Here is a 14,239-nt window from a genome sequence, read left to right on the forward strand (position 1 = left end):
AGGTCCTTTCTTTTCTTCTACAGGGAGACACATTGTAATTGAAGAAGTAGAATCATCTGAGGAAGAAGAGGGAGAAATTCCCCCTCGTTCGCCATTAGTAGAGGAACCAGAGGACTCTGAAATCTCTAAGAAAACTACCATGACAGAAGAGGGAGTTAACGGATTTGAGAGAGGTAGAGGTAGAGGAGGGGGAGGAGGAAATAATGGAGGAGGTAGAGGTAACAATGGGGGAAATAGGGATGGAGATAACTCATTTGGATTCCTATAGTCGATGAGGATTCTCGAGCAACAATGAAAAATATTTCACCATCTGTCCTCCCAAACTTTCATGGGTTAAGAAATGAAGATCCTGAAACATTTCTATTTGAGTTTGAGGTCGTGTGTCGAACCTATGATTATCTGGAAGACTCTCAAAAACTCAAACTGTTTCCTTCAACATTGAAAGGAGCTGCTTTGAAATGGTTCATGGGATTACTCACTCAATCCATTAGGACTTGGAATGATATGAAACAAACATTTCTGGATAGATACATGGATTATTGTATGCCTACCAACCACAAGGATGAAGTATTTAAAATGGTACAAAGAGAAGATGAAAACTTGGAGGATTTACTTGAAAGATTCCAATACAATCTGAAAAGAGCAAAAATGAGTAACTTAGATGAGGAGACCTTGAAAACCCTTCTATTAAAAGCCATTAGAGATGAATGGATAGATATTTTGAACATGATGGGAAAAGGAGACATATCTCAACTTCCACTTCATGACATAGCAGAACTGTGTGTCCATCTCTCAAGAGGAAAATCTAAAACTGGAAAAGGGCCTAGAGATCCTTCTCTCATCAGAGCAAACAAATCTGTAACTGGATCAGTAAGTAGGGTTGAGATTGGCAATATTCTTGATGAATTCAAAACTGATATATTAGGGAGTCTTAGTGAGCAACTAGACACTCTTAAGGTCCACAATAAGCAGAAAGCAGAAGCTGAAGCTTTAGCCATCTTTTGCCCAAAATGTCAGGGAATGTCCCTTGGATGCAAAAGTTGTAGAAACATGTGTGATTTGTTCAGAGAATCATGAGACCAAGGATTGTCCTTCAATTCCTGGGCTGAAAGCTGTCTTTCAAGAAGATCCAAATACAATTGAGTCTCTCTATTTTGTTGCAAGGAGACCTTGGCAGGGGCAACAAAATCAAGGGTTTAACAACTCTATGAACTTTCAACCCCCACCAAATTGGAATCCTTGGAAACAACCTTGGTCCCAACCTTAAAATCCTTTTCAATCATGCGTACAAGGTATGCAAAATCCTTATGGGAGATTTATTCAATTTTATCAATATCCTCCATCTTTTCAAAACCAACAAACTCCACAACTTCCAAATCAAAACCCACAACTATCATTTCCATTTCAACAATAACAACCCTCTCAACAAAACCCAAGTTCTCAACTCTTGCTTCCATTCCAACAGAAGTCAAATCAACTTCCTTCTCAGCCATTGTGAAACCCCAATAATAAAAACCCTCAAAATGATTACATGGTAGAAGGTCAACAATTTCCTACCTATATGATTGTTCCTCTCAATGATGTACAACTCAGATCTAGTAGAGTTCTAGATAAACCTTCTATAGATGCCCAAAATCAAAGAATTTCTGAGGAAGAATCTCTTGAAGCCAATAAGGGTTCTGAAGCATCTCTTCAAAACCCAAACACTTAGAAATAAAAAGAAAAAGAACTAATCCCCACATCTCCTATAGTTGAGCAACCTGCATCTTCATCCACACCTCCTTTTCCTGAAAGATTACAAATTGACAAAGGGGTGGAAAAACAAATCTTGTTGCCTGACTATGATTTTCTAGATGAATTGAAGAATGTTTGTATCAAGATTCCCTTGTTACAAGCCATTAGAGAGATTCTATTCTAGCAAAAACAATAAAGGAGTTGAGTCTTAAAAGACCAGGAAGGAAACCTAGAGACACAAGAAGAATCCACCTGGTAGGGAAAATTGTAGACATCATGATGGGAAAAATTACTATGCAGAAGTATGTAGATCCCAGTAGTCCATTTGTCAAAACACATATCAATGGGGTTGAAATTCCAAATACTTTGATTGATTTAGGGGCTGCTATCAACATTATGAGTAGACAGACTATGGAACAGTTGAAACTTCCTAATCTTCTCTTTACACCTACTTTACTGCAACTTGCAGATCGATCAATTATTAAACCAGATGGTGTATTAGAAGACATTTCAGTCTCCTTAGACTCTTGGGAATATCTAGTAGATTTTATGATTTTAACCCCCAAGAGTAATTTAGGAGGACACCCTCTCATCTTAGGAAGACCTTGGCTAGCCATAGCCGATGCTTTCATCAGTTGTAGGTCTGGGGATATGTATATTTCTGATGGTAATTCGACAAAGAAATTCAATCTGTATCCTCCAGCAAAAGCAATTACAGAAATAGGAGATAATGAGTGGATTGATGATGAAGATACTATACAACCTGTTTTTACCATTTCTGAAGTTAGTGAAAATAGTCAAATTCTGAACACATTAGAAAACTTTGAAACATCTTCAGAATATGACCACACACAATTTCAGTTAGATTCTGACATTGAGTATCTATCATCTAGACAAATGTCTCTTTTCTCTATGGAAGAATTTGGTAGTTCCGCCATTGAGATCTTTCTAGGAAAAACATTGAATATCAACAAAAATTTGGAAAGATCACAACAGGAAGAACTAACCAAAATCTTGCAAAAACATTCTACTGCATTTGGATGGGAGTATACCGATATGAAAGGTATTGACCCTAAGACTTGCATTCATCACATCTACATTGAGGAAAACAGTAGACCAATCAGACAACCTCAGAGAAGGATGAATCCAAACCTTAGGGAGATAGTGAAAGAAGAGCTCCAAAAGTTACTTAATGTAAACATCATTTATCCAATTTCAGATAGCCGATGGGTTTCTCCTTTGGTTATAGTACATAAAAGGAATGGTAAATGGAGGGTATGCATTGATTACAGAGAATTGAACAAAGAAACTTTGAAGGATCACTTTCCTTTACCGTTTATCGATCAGTTATTAGATACTTTAGCAGGCAAAAAGTATTTTTCATTTTTGGATGGTTTTAGTAGCTATAATTAGATTCAGGTAGCACCTGAAGATCAGGACAAGACCACATTTACCTGTCCATGGGGAACTTTTTCTTACCGAGTACTTCCTTTTGGATTATGTAATGCACCCACAACATTTCAAAGGGCAGTACTAGGAATCTTTTCCGATCTAATCCATGATTGTGTAGAGGTTTATATGGATGATTTTACAGTTTATGGTAATTCGTTTGAAGAGGCATTAGAGAATTTGGGAAAAGTCCTTATAAGATGTAAAGAAACAAACCTATCATTAAGTCATGAAAAATGCTTTATGATGTTTACTGAAGGGATTGTTTTAGGACATCATATTTCAGGAGATGGGATTAAAGTTGATAGATCAAAAGTTGAAGTCATCTCCAAGTTGCCTATTCCAAATTGTCAAAAATATGTTAGAAGTTTTCTTGGATTTACTGGATACTATAGAAGATTTATTGAAAACTTCACCAAAATAGCATCTCCACTCTTAAAACTACTTACAAAAGACTGTGAATTCAAATGGGACCCTGATTGTCAATTTGCATTTGAAACTTTGAAAACAAGAATATCTGAAGCACCCATTTTGAGAGGTCCGAATTGGAAACTTCCTTTCCATATTTCCACAGATGCTTCAAATACAGCTCTAGGAGCTGTGTTGGCACAAAAGGATTTAGTTCCTTATGCCATTTACTACACCAGTAAAAATTTGACTCCCACTGAGTTAAACTATACTGTGACTGAGAAAGAGTTATTAGCTGTTGTTCATGCAATCAATAAGTTTAGACACTATATAACTGGCTATGAAACTTTTGTCCATACTGATCATTCTGCAATTAGATATCTCATGAATAAACCTGTTACTAATGGCAGAGTTACAAGATGGCTCTTACTTTTACAAGAATTCAATATTACTGTGTTGGATAGACCAAGGAAACAAAATACAGTAGCTGATTTCTTGTGTAGAATCCAAAATACTAACGAAGATTCTCCTGTAGAGGATAAGTTTCCAGATGAATATTTGTTTGCAGTAACTACTAAGACTCCTTGGTATGTAGATATTGCTAACTATTTGGTTACAGGGAAGCTACCTCCACATCTATTTCCTAGTGAAAGAAGAAAAATTATTCAGGAGAGTTCAAGTTATTCATGGATTTCTAATGAATTGTTTAAAACAGGGCTAGATTGTGTGATCAGAAGATGTGTTCGGGAAGATGAAATGCCTAACATCCTCAAGGCATGTCATGATGAACCATGCGGTGGACACTTTGCTGACAAAATGACGGCCTATAAAATCCTTTCTTTAGGATATTATTGGCCTTCCCTTTTCAAAGATGCAAAACAATATGTCAGAAGGTGTGACAGCTGCCAAAGAGTTGGGAGACCAACTCTTTCAAATGAAATGCCATTACAACCACAGGTACTCATCGAACCCTTTGAAAAATGGGCTTTAGATTTCATTGGACCCATTAATCCACCATCTAGACAAAAGAAGTATATATTGGTATGCACTGATTATGTCACTAAATGGGTAGAAGCCAAAGCATTGCCTTCTGCCACTGAAAATTCAGTTGTTCAATTTCTTTTTGAGGATATTTTTACTCGTTTTGGTGTCCCAAGAGAAATTGTGATAGATCAGGGAAGTCAATTTACATCTAACTTGATGGAGAAGCTGATGGAAGAATACAAAATCAAGCACAGAAAATCTACTCCTTACCATCCGCAAGCAAATGGCCAAGTGGAGTCTACAAACAAAGTTCTTGAAAGCATCATCACCAAAACTGTTCATCTACACAGAAAAGATTGGGCAGAAAGGCTTCCTGAAGCCCTATGGGGCTACAGAACTACATGGAGGAACACAAAAGGACATTCTCCCAATGAACTTGTTTATGGGAAAGAAGTCCTGCTCCCCATTGAGTTTCAAGTCAAGACTTTCAAGATGGCAGTCCAGTTGGGGATGAATCTATCAGAAGCCCAAAAGCACAGAATGGAGCAACTGAATGAGCTAGATGAGATCAGACAAGATGTAATTTTAAGGACTGATCTAGTTCAACATCAAAGAGCTAAGTGGCATGACAGATACATCAAAGAGAGAAAGTTTCAAGAGGGAGATTGGGCGTTACTGTTTGATTCCAAGTTTAAAGACTTCAAAGGAAAATTTCAGACTCATTGGCTTGGGCCATATGAGATTGACAAAGTCTTTAACAATGGAGCGGTAAGAATCAAGACCATTGATGAATTTCGATCTCCTCTCATTGTGAATGGCCACCGATTGAAAATTTATCATAAGCCACTCTCAAAAGAGGAATTTGTCAAAATGTTCCAAGAGAATTCTGCAATAAGGCTGGTGGAGAAGAATCCTTCTCACCCATCAGCCTAGCCTTTGTTTCTTTCAGTGAAAAAAAAAAGAAGAAAAAATAAAAATAAATAAAAATAAAAAAATAAAAATTGTATAAGCCTGAAAACCAATCATAGATTGGTGGTCTTATACAGAAAATGTAGAGTGAAAATCAGGGACACCCGACACTCTATATTTTCCAAAAAAAAAAAAATCTCCTCTCCTCCTCTTTCCATCTTCACTCCATCTCATTTGCCATTTCACTTCACCTCCATCTCATTCTCATTTCCATTTCACTTCACTCCACTTCATTTTCATTTCATTCCACTCATTCCATTTCATTTCATCAATAAAAGTCCCTTTTAGGACTATTTTCATTCAGTTAGTTCTTCTCTAACTATCTTTGTTCAGTTAAGTGGGTGCTGTCTCAGTTTCCGCAGCTGGAAATCGTTTCCGCAGCCAGAAGCAGTTTCCACAGCCAGAAACGATTTCCGCAGCCAGCATCACTCTGTTTTCAAATTTACAGTCAACTGTTAGTGCAATAATCATGAAATGCAGGTGTAATTGAGCTAAAGACATGGGGCATCTCCAAGACATCAAGGAAGAGCAATTGGTTAGAAGCCTTGAGAAAGAAATGACAAAGTTTCCAAAGGTATGATCAAATTTTTTTATCAAATAACAATTCAAGTCATAATCATGCATAGTTATCAAACCATAACAAGTTCTACTATGTGCAATGATTTGATAGATAGCTCCATTACCACTCCTATTCCACGATATCACTCCACACACCTTGCATTCATTTCTCCAACGGTCTCATGATTATTCCGAGTTTAAACTCAAGACTGACTGCACTTTCATTTATTACCCGTACTCTTGAGACGTGACCTATTTTGTTACGGTTCTTCTTAGCCGTAATTTCCGTAGCCTTCTGTTGAGACGTGTAAAAATTTCATACACAGTCATCCGATTCAAAAGAATCCCGACGTTACTCCATTCGTTTACCACTCCATTAATACCATACTCCTCGCATGCATCCGCATTTTATTTTGAACTTTTTTACTGCTGCTCATCCTCTGTTCCTCCTATAATTCAGGTATTTCCATTCCCTGTTCTCCATTTTCGACTGCAGCCACTACAGTTATCCTAAACCCCGATTGCAGCCACTACAGTTTATTCCAAACCCCGATTGCAGCCACTACAGTCTATCCTAAACCCTGTAACCGAGCCATTTCTTTCTCTGGACCCTCACATGCAGAAGAGCTCTCAGTTGAAATTTAAAATAGAGGATGGGAAAATTACTGAGAGCAGAGCCAGAAGGACCGAAATACTTGGAAGGTTATCCTCAAACTAAAGAATTGCTGAAGAAAGCCAGATGGTTACAATTTATTCAAAAGTTTAAAGGCCATAACAAGGAGGTGACCAAAGCTTTTGCACGGTCTTTGATGGTCAAACAGTGGAGATTGGAGACTTGAAGTTCACGGTGACTGAGGCCACAATAGCAGCTGCCACGGGCCTACCTCAGGAAGGTGAAAGGTGGTTTAAAAATAGAAGTGTGGACGAGCAGATATGGAGAATCATGCTACAAAAGCAAGGTATGGATACCACCGTATTTACAAGAGGCATCCCTGTTCATGCACTAAAAGAGGAATGGTCTAGTCTACTGTTAGTTATCCAGAAATTTATCATGTGTGAAGGACGTTTTGGTTCTATGTATATGTATCGTGCTAGACTGATGATAAATTTCCTAGAGGGTCACACTCTTAATTTGCCTCATTTTCTGCTATTGAGTTTGAAAAAGATGAGTATTACAGTTCAAAAACACATATGCAACATTGAACCTCATCTCTACCATCATGGACTCATAAAAATTCTTATTGAGGACTAGTTGAAGAAAACTAAAGATACTTGGGAGCAATTATTGACAAGAAACTACTTCCAAGAGCCATCTGAGGCCTCTGGAAGTAGTCCACCAAAGATTCCAAGGAAAAGTAGGAGGAGAGAAAAGAACACTACAATCCAAGACTCCCCTACTATAGAAACTCAAGAAACTGACCAAAAAGAAGAAGAAGATAAAGCTAAAGGCAAGAAACAGAAGAAAGAAAAAGGCAAAAGAACCATCCAAGAAGTCTATCCATCCCCTAAGCAATCCATAGAGGAGGATTATCAACCACTATCAGAAAGATTAGTACATATTCAGGCTACTGCTATAGCAAAGAAAAAGCAAAAACGAAAACAGAGTACACAAGAAAAGAGTACTAATCCATACTTAAGGAGGAGCACTAGGCTAAAAGGAAAGGTGAGTAAAACCCAAGAAAAACAGCCTCACTTTATCGATTTAGTTGAAGAGACACTTGAGAAATCTCCAGCTCAGCCAAGCATTGAACCAAGTCCTCTACATGATGAAAGCCCTTTTCGGCCGGAAAGAGAGAGCAGTCCTCCTCCTCCACCAGATTTTGAGCTTAGTCCGAGAAAGACACCTGAGGTAGATCCTAATCAGCAATAGGTATATAACTACCTGGAATCCTTAGAACAATCAACTACAGGACCGAGTACCACTCTGCCACTAGATGCACAAGTTCAGTCCTTGAAACAGGAGGTATTTGAATTAGAAGTCCTAAATAGGCATATCAAACAGGAAAATGAAGCACTCAAAGAGCATAGCAAGGTAGATAAGATTGTCCATGATAACACTATGCTCCATTTAGGACTATGGCAAAAGAAAAACAGGAAACTGAAGAAAAAGTGCAAAAATTTAAGCAGAGCATTGATTAATCTCAAGTTCAAATGTCTAGTCAGGAAACCCAGGATGATGTTAGCACCAAAGAAGAAGAAAAGAGGGCTAGATGTCCTAGCAGAAGCCTCAGAACATATGGATTAGAGGGAAATGACTAAATTTTGGTTGCATGAGGACATTCAACACCTTCACAGTGGGGGTATGTTGAGCCTCAAACCTACACCTTCCTATACACCCTCTCAGCCTTCTTTTTCCACTTACTTCATCCACCAAGTTGTTAAATCATTGCATTATAGTGTAAAAAGAGCTTCTGACATGGTTTTCTAACTATGCTTATGATTGTTGTTTGGTTTAGATTTTTGTTCAGGCAGCTGCGGAAACTTGTCAGTTTCCGCAGCCAGCACAGGTTTCCGTAGCCATTTTGTTAAAGGCTATGCTACAGGTGTCCTATGAAGAAACGAACCACATGGGCAAGCTACAGGTGACGGGTACATGGAACGTGTCCCTTCAAATCAGCCAAATCATCCATAAAAGGTCACGGTCAACAAGGGTCAAAGGCAAAGCCAACCAAGGAATTTAGCGGTGGCACGTCTCTGTTTTGAGCACGTGAAGTTTTACGTGGCACAGTCCTCAGCTCACGGAGATATCGACACACCTGGAGATTAACCCCGTAACCTAAATCCAACAGCTACCACTCCAAGGATTTAATGGACATGATGACCATTACGCTAGATCTCGAGCTGAGGAGATCTACGTGTCTCTGGCAGCGCAGTTAACAGCATAGGATTTAGGAGTTAGTTACAGCATTTTTCATTATAAATAACGCGTTGATAAACGCTGTGTGGAAGCTTTTTGGAGATGTAATTTTTGAACTGTTGTTATTATCACCCAATTGCACTCTGTTTTACATATTTTGCTGCTGCTTTAATACATGAGAAGACTACTTTCTTGAGCTCGTTTCTGTGACTGTTCGTTGATTGGCTGAGGTGGCAGAGGGCCCCTGCGCACTAAAGCCCTGTATAGTTTTCATTTGATTTTATTATGTTTCTTCTTTCATAATCATTAGCTTGTATATAACATGTTGTTTTGATGTTTTTAATTCACTGTTGTTTACATTTTCATTTATGTTTTCTTATAGCTGTCAGCTGATCAATGCTTCTCTACAGGTTTTCTTAGGCAGCCCGGGCAAATTTTCATCTTTTTGACAACTATTGACATATGAGATCATCTTGTCCTTCCTGTTAATTTTCATTTTCTGAAGTTTAATTCCAGCACTGTCATTTTTCAAATTGTGTTTTGCTTATTTATTTTTCTGCTACTTAGACATCATACTACTTATTTGTTTATGGTTTCTGTCTATAGTCAAGTGACTCTATTAGTAAGGAATCAGAATATTACTTATTGTAGTGTGATTTAGTTTGCTTTCTTGCAATTTAGATATCATATTGCTTAACTTATTTATGATTGCTTCCCATAAGGTAGATTGAGATGAAGGGTAAAGGATCAGAAGAGTTGAAGTAGTGTGATTAGTTTCCTTTATGCAATCTAATTTCTTGCAATTTAGATATCATATTGCTTAACTTATTCATGATTGCTTCCCATAAGGTAGATTGAGCTGAAGGGTAAAGGATCAGAAGAGTTGAAGTAGTGTGATTAGTTTCCTTTATGCAATTTAATTTCTTGCAATTTAGATATCATATTGCTTAACTTGTTCATGATTGCTTCCCATAAGGTAGATTGAGCTGAAGGGTAAAGGATCAGAAGAGTTGAAATAGTGTGATTAGTTTCCTTTATGCAATTTAATTTCTTGCAATTTAGATATCATATTGCTTAACTTGTTCATGATTGCTTCCCATAAGGTAGATTGAGCTGAAGGGTAAAGGATCAGAAGAGTTGAAGTAGTGTGAATTAGTTGATTTTTCTTTCAGTCTTTGAGTTGCTTTAAGTTCAGTTTTTACTTTCTTTTTCATACAGCAGTAAGGATACTGGGCCATTGTCATTAGTTCATTGTTTGTTACATTTACTTCCTCTTAAGAATTGATTTCATTACAATTATTTTAAAGCTTTCTTTTTGAACACTTTTAAGTTTAGAAAATCACTGTAGAAATCATCATTACCATCCATACTTAACTTTCATTTTCTCCATCACACATTAGGGAAAGATAAATCCAAAAGCAAACTAAAAAAACTCAAAAATGACAAAAGACTAAGGAAATGGTTATCTTGTACATATACACTTCACTTCGTCAGTTTACGAATCCCGGATTGACATTTTAAATAGCAATTTAGAACACACTAAATTGACCAAACAACTGCTGTGATATGATGCGAGGCTGGGGGATAGGACATCTGTCGTACTTGCCAAATCTCAAGTGGTCATTGTCACCTCCTTTGCCATGATTGGTGGTAATAAATGTTCGTGCAATATATGAGTTGGGAGATAATGTATGATTAGTTCCTAGGATATAAGAAACAAAAAAGTATTAGTATCTTACCTATTGGTGTAACCAATGTGACTTTAATACCATTAACAGTGCTCTGCTACCGACAGGTGTCCATAACCTTGGCAGAGTTGTTTATTTCACCCCTGGAACCATGATCCTTTATGTGCATATTAAGGAATGTAATGTCAAAGTGTAGGCCATTATGCTGGCTTGGTAACCAGTTAGCCATAATGCCATTCACGAGGAAGGAGCGAAAAGTGGGCAGGCTAGCTCGTGATGAGACCTCCTGTTCCAAGGTTTGTTTATTTGATATACCTTTTGGACCATATCCCTGGTGTGGTGGCCATAATGGGAATGCCACTTCACTTCCATCCTCATGATCATGGTAGGCTGGCTCTTGATGAGACCCCCTATCCTGCATTTGACGACTTATAATTCATCTTTTTTCTTTTTTCTTTTTCATAAAGCACTTTTCCTTATTTATACACAAAGGGTTGTTCAACACTCCTTAAGAGTGGGAATGGTGGAAGAAGTCTTATCATCTCAATAGGAAGATATAAACCCTTTTCTCTTATTCCTAAATAATAATCAAAGAGAATTAAAGGGAATGTCATGATAAAGATAACCAATCAAAGAAAAATTAGTAAGACAATGACAACAAAAGATGATGAATAAGTGTGTCCTTCCTTTTTCCTCCTACCAATACAGAGCCTTATAAAGATAGTGATTTATAATTTGCGGATTTCAGTATGTTGTGATTTTGTGTTCATTGCATAAGTGCATAGCTATCTCTTAAAGACTTTGAAAGAACAGGAGCAAGAAGCATCCTCAATTTAGATCAGCAAAAGGGATAAGTTGTTTCACAAGGAGAGAAAAAGTATGCTAGAAGTGTTCCTTTTGGAAAGAGGAACAACAAAGGAGCATAGATCTCAAAAGTTAAAATGCCGTTCCTTTTGAAAAAGGAACAACAGCCATGAAAAAAATGTTGTTCCTTTGAAAAAGGAACAGCAAAAGACACAAAAATGTTGTTCCTTTGAAAAAGGAACAGCAGAAATCAAAAATATGTTGTGTCTTTGGAAAAGGGACAACAAACACACCGCAGTGTCGTTCCTTTTGAAAAAGGAACAACAAAAATCAAAATGTTGTTCCTTTTAGAAAAGGAACAGCAGAACAAGCAAATGCCGTTCCTTTGAAAAAGGAACAACAGAAAAATCAAGAATGTTGTTCCTTTTGAAAAGGAACAACAGAAAATCAAGAATGTTGTTCCTTTTGAAAAGGAACAGCAGAAAATCAAGAATGCTGTTCCTTTTGAAAAGGAACAGCAGAAAATCAAGAATGTTGTTCCTTTTAAAAAGGAACAGCAGAAAATCAAGAATGTTGTTCCTTTTGAAAAGGAACAGCAAAAACATGCAAATGCCATTCTTTTAGAAACGGAACGGCAAAAATCGAAATTTTGAGAAAGAAAAGGAACAGCAAAAAAATGACAGGAAAACATTAGTTCAAGCATATGTACAAGAACGACTCAAAGAAAAGAACTTATGTACAAATTGTAAAAAGAAATGAATTCCTTAATGAATTACAGGTGAGGAAGACTTCTCTTCCTCTCCTAAAATCTCCATATCAGTGTCTCGGCGTAGCTGCTGGCAGAAGGATTCCCGAGTGAGTGGTTTACGATAGAGACGAACTCGGTGGCCATTTACTTTGAAGGCATATCCAGAACCATCAATGGTGATTAGAGTAAGGGTCCCATTGTCATGTACCTTTTAGATTTCGTATGGTCCCAACCAACGAGTCTGGAGTTTCCCAGGGAAGTCCTGAAACCGAGAGTTGTACAACAAAGCCCAGTCTCTCTCATGGAAGACTTTGTTTTTTATGAGCGCATCATGCCATTTGGCTTGCTGCTATTGAATCAATGCTGTATTTTGTAGTGCAGAGAACCTAATTTCATCCAATTCATTGATCTGCTGTAGTCGATTAATCTGTGCCTCGCTTAGATCTAAGCCAACTCCCTGTGCTGTTCGTAATGTTTGGATTTCAAATTCTATGGGAAAAATGGGTTGTTTTCCAAACATTAATTGATAAGGTGAGTAACCAGTGGTGCTTCTCCATGTTGTTCTATAGGCCCAGAGTGCTTCAGGTAGTTTGGCAGCCCAATCACGCCTATGTGACGCAATGGTTTTCGTTAGGATTGATTCTATTACCTTATTACTGCTTTCTACTTGTCCATTCGCCTGTGGGTGGTATGGAGTACTGATTTTATGTTGGACGTGATAATTGTTGAGTGTTGCAGCTAATCTATTCCCAGCAAATTGTGGTCCTCCATTTGTAATTATTTCCCTTGGAAGACCATAACGTACAAATAAATGGAACAAGAACTGTATGACAGAGTCCTCTGTGGCTCTTGGCAATGCTTCTGCTTCAACCCATTTGGTGGCATATTCTGTTGCCAACAAGATATATGTTTTCTGATTTGATGATGGGTTGATGGGTCCAACGAAATCAAGAGCCCATCACTCGAATGGTTCAATGACTAACTGTGGTTTCAGAGGCATCTCGTCAGCTTGACCAGGACGTCCTGCTCGCTGGTAGCTGTCACAGGCTTGGACAAATTTCTTTGCATCTCTGAAAATTGTGGGCCAATAATATCCTATCTGCAATACTTTATGTCCAGTTCTATGCTCATCGAAGTGTCCACCACATGGTCCATCATGACAGGCTTTTAGGATGTCAAAAATTTCATCTTCTCGAACACATCTCCTGATATGCATGTCTGCCCCTGTGTGAAACAAGTAGCCCCCAATCCAGGAGAATCGAGTACTCTTCTGAACAATCTTTTTGCACTCATTAGGGGTTAGGTGTTTTGGTAGTTTACCTACTGCGAGGTAATTGGAAACATCTACGTACCAGGGTGTTTGAACGGCAACAACAAACAGATGTTTGTCCGGAAACTGATCTTCAACTGTTGCTGCATCGATTGGCTTTGGCATTCTTGAGAGGAAATCAGCTACAGGGTTTTCTTTGCCAGGTCGATCCTTGATTGTGATATCGAATTCCTGCAATAAAATCAACCATCTAGTTATTCTGGCATTTGTGACAGGCTTGTTTGCTAAATATTTTATGGCAGAGTTATCTGTATACAAGATAACAGGATAGCCTGTAATATAATGTCTAAACTTATTGATAGCATGTATTACAGCTAGGAATTCTTTTTCAATAACAGTGTAATTTAATTCAACAGGGGATAAATTTTTGTTGATGTAATAGATAGCATATGGTTTTTTATCTTCTTCCTTCCCAAGGACTGCGCCAATGGTTGTATCTGAGGCATCAGAGGATATCTGAAATGGCAAATCCCAGTTTGGTCCTCGAAGGACTGGGGCTGTGGATATGAGCTTCTTTAAATCCTTGAAAGCACGCTCACATTTTTCTGTCCAAAGAAAATCAATGTTACCAGTTAGTGCATATAAAGGTGCAACAATGTGCGAATAATGTTCTATAAACCGTCTATAATAACCAGAAAATCCAAGAAAGTTGTGTACCTCTGTTTGAGTAGTAGGAGTGGGAATAAGCAAAAGTATTTGGATTTTGGCCG

This window comes from Pinus tabuliformis, chromosome 3_1 (genome assembly GCF_031772625.1).
Source record: "Pinus tabuliformis cultivar Carrire ecotype Pingquan chromosome 3_1, CPIR1, whole genome shotgun sequence".
Taxonomy (NCBI): domain Eukaryota; kingdom Viridiplantae; phylum Streptophyta; class Pinopsida; order Pinales; family Pinaceae; genus Pinus; species Pinus tabuliformis.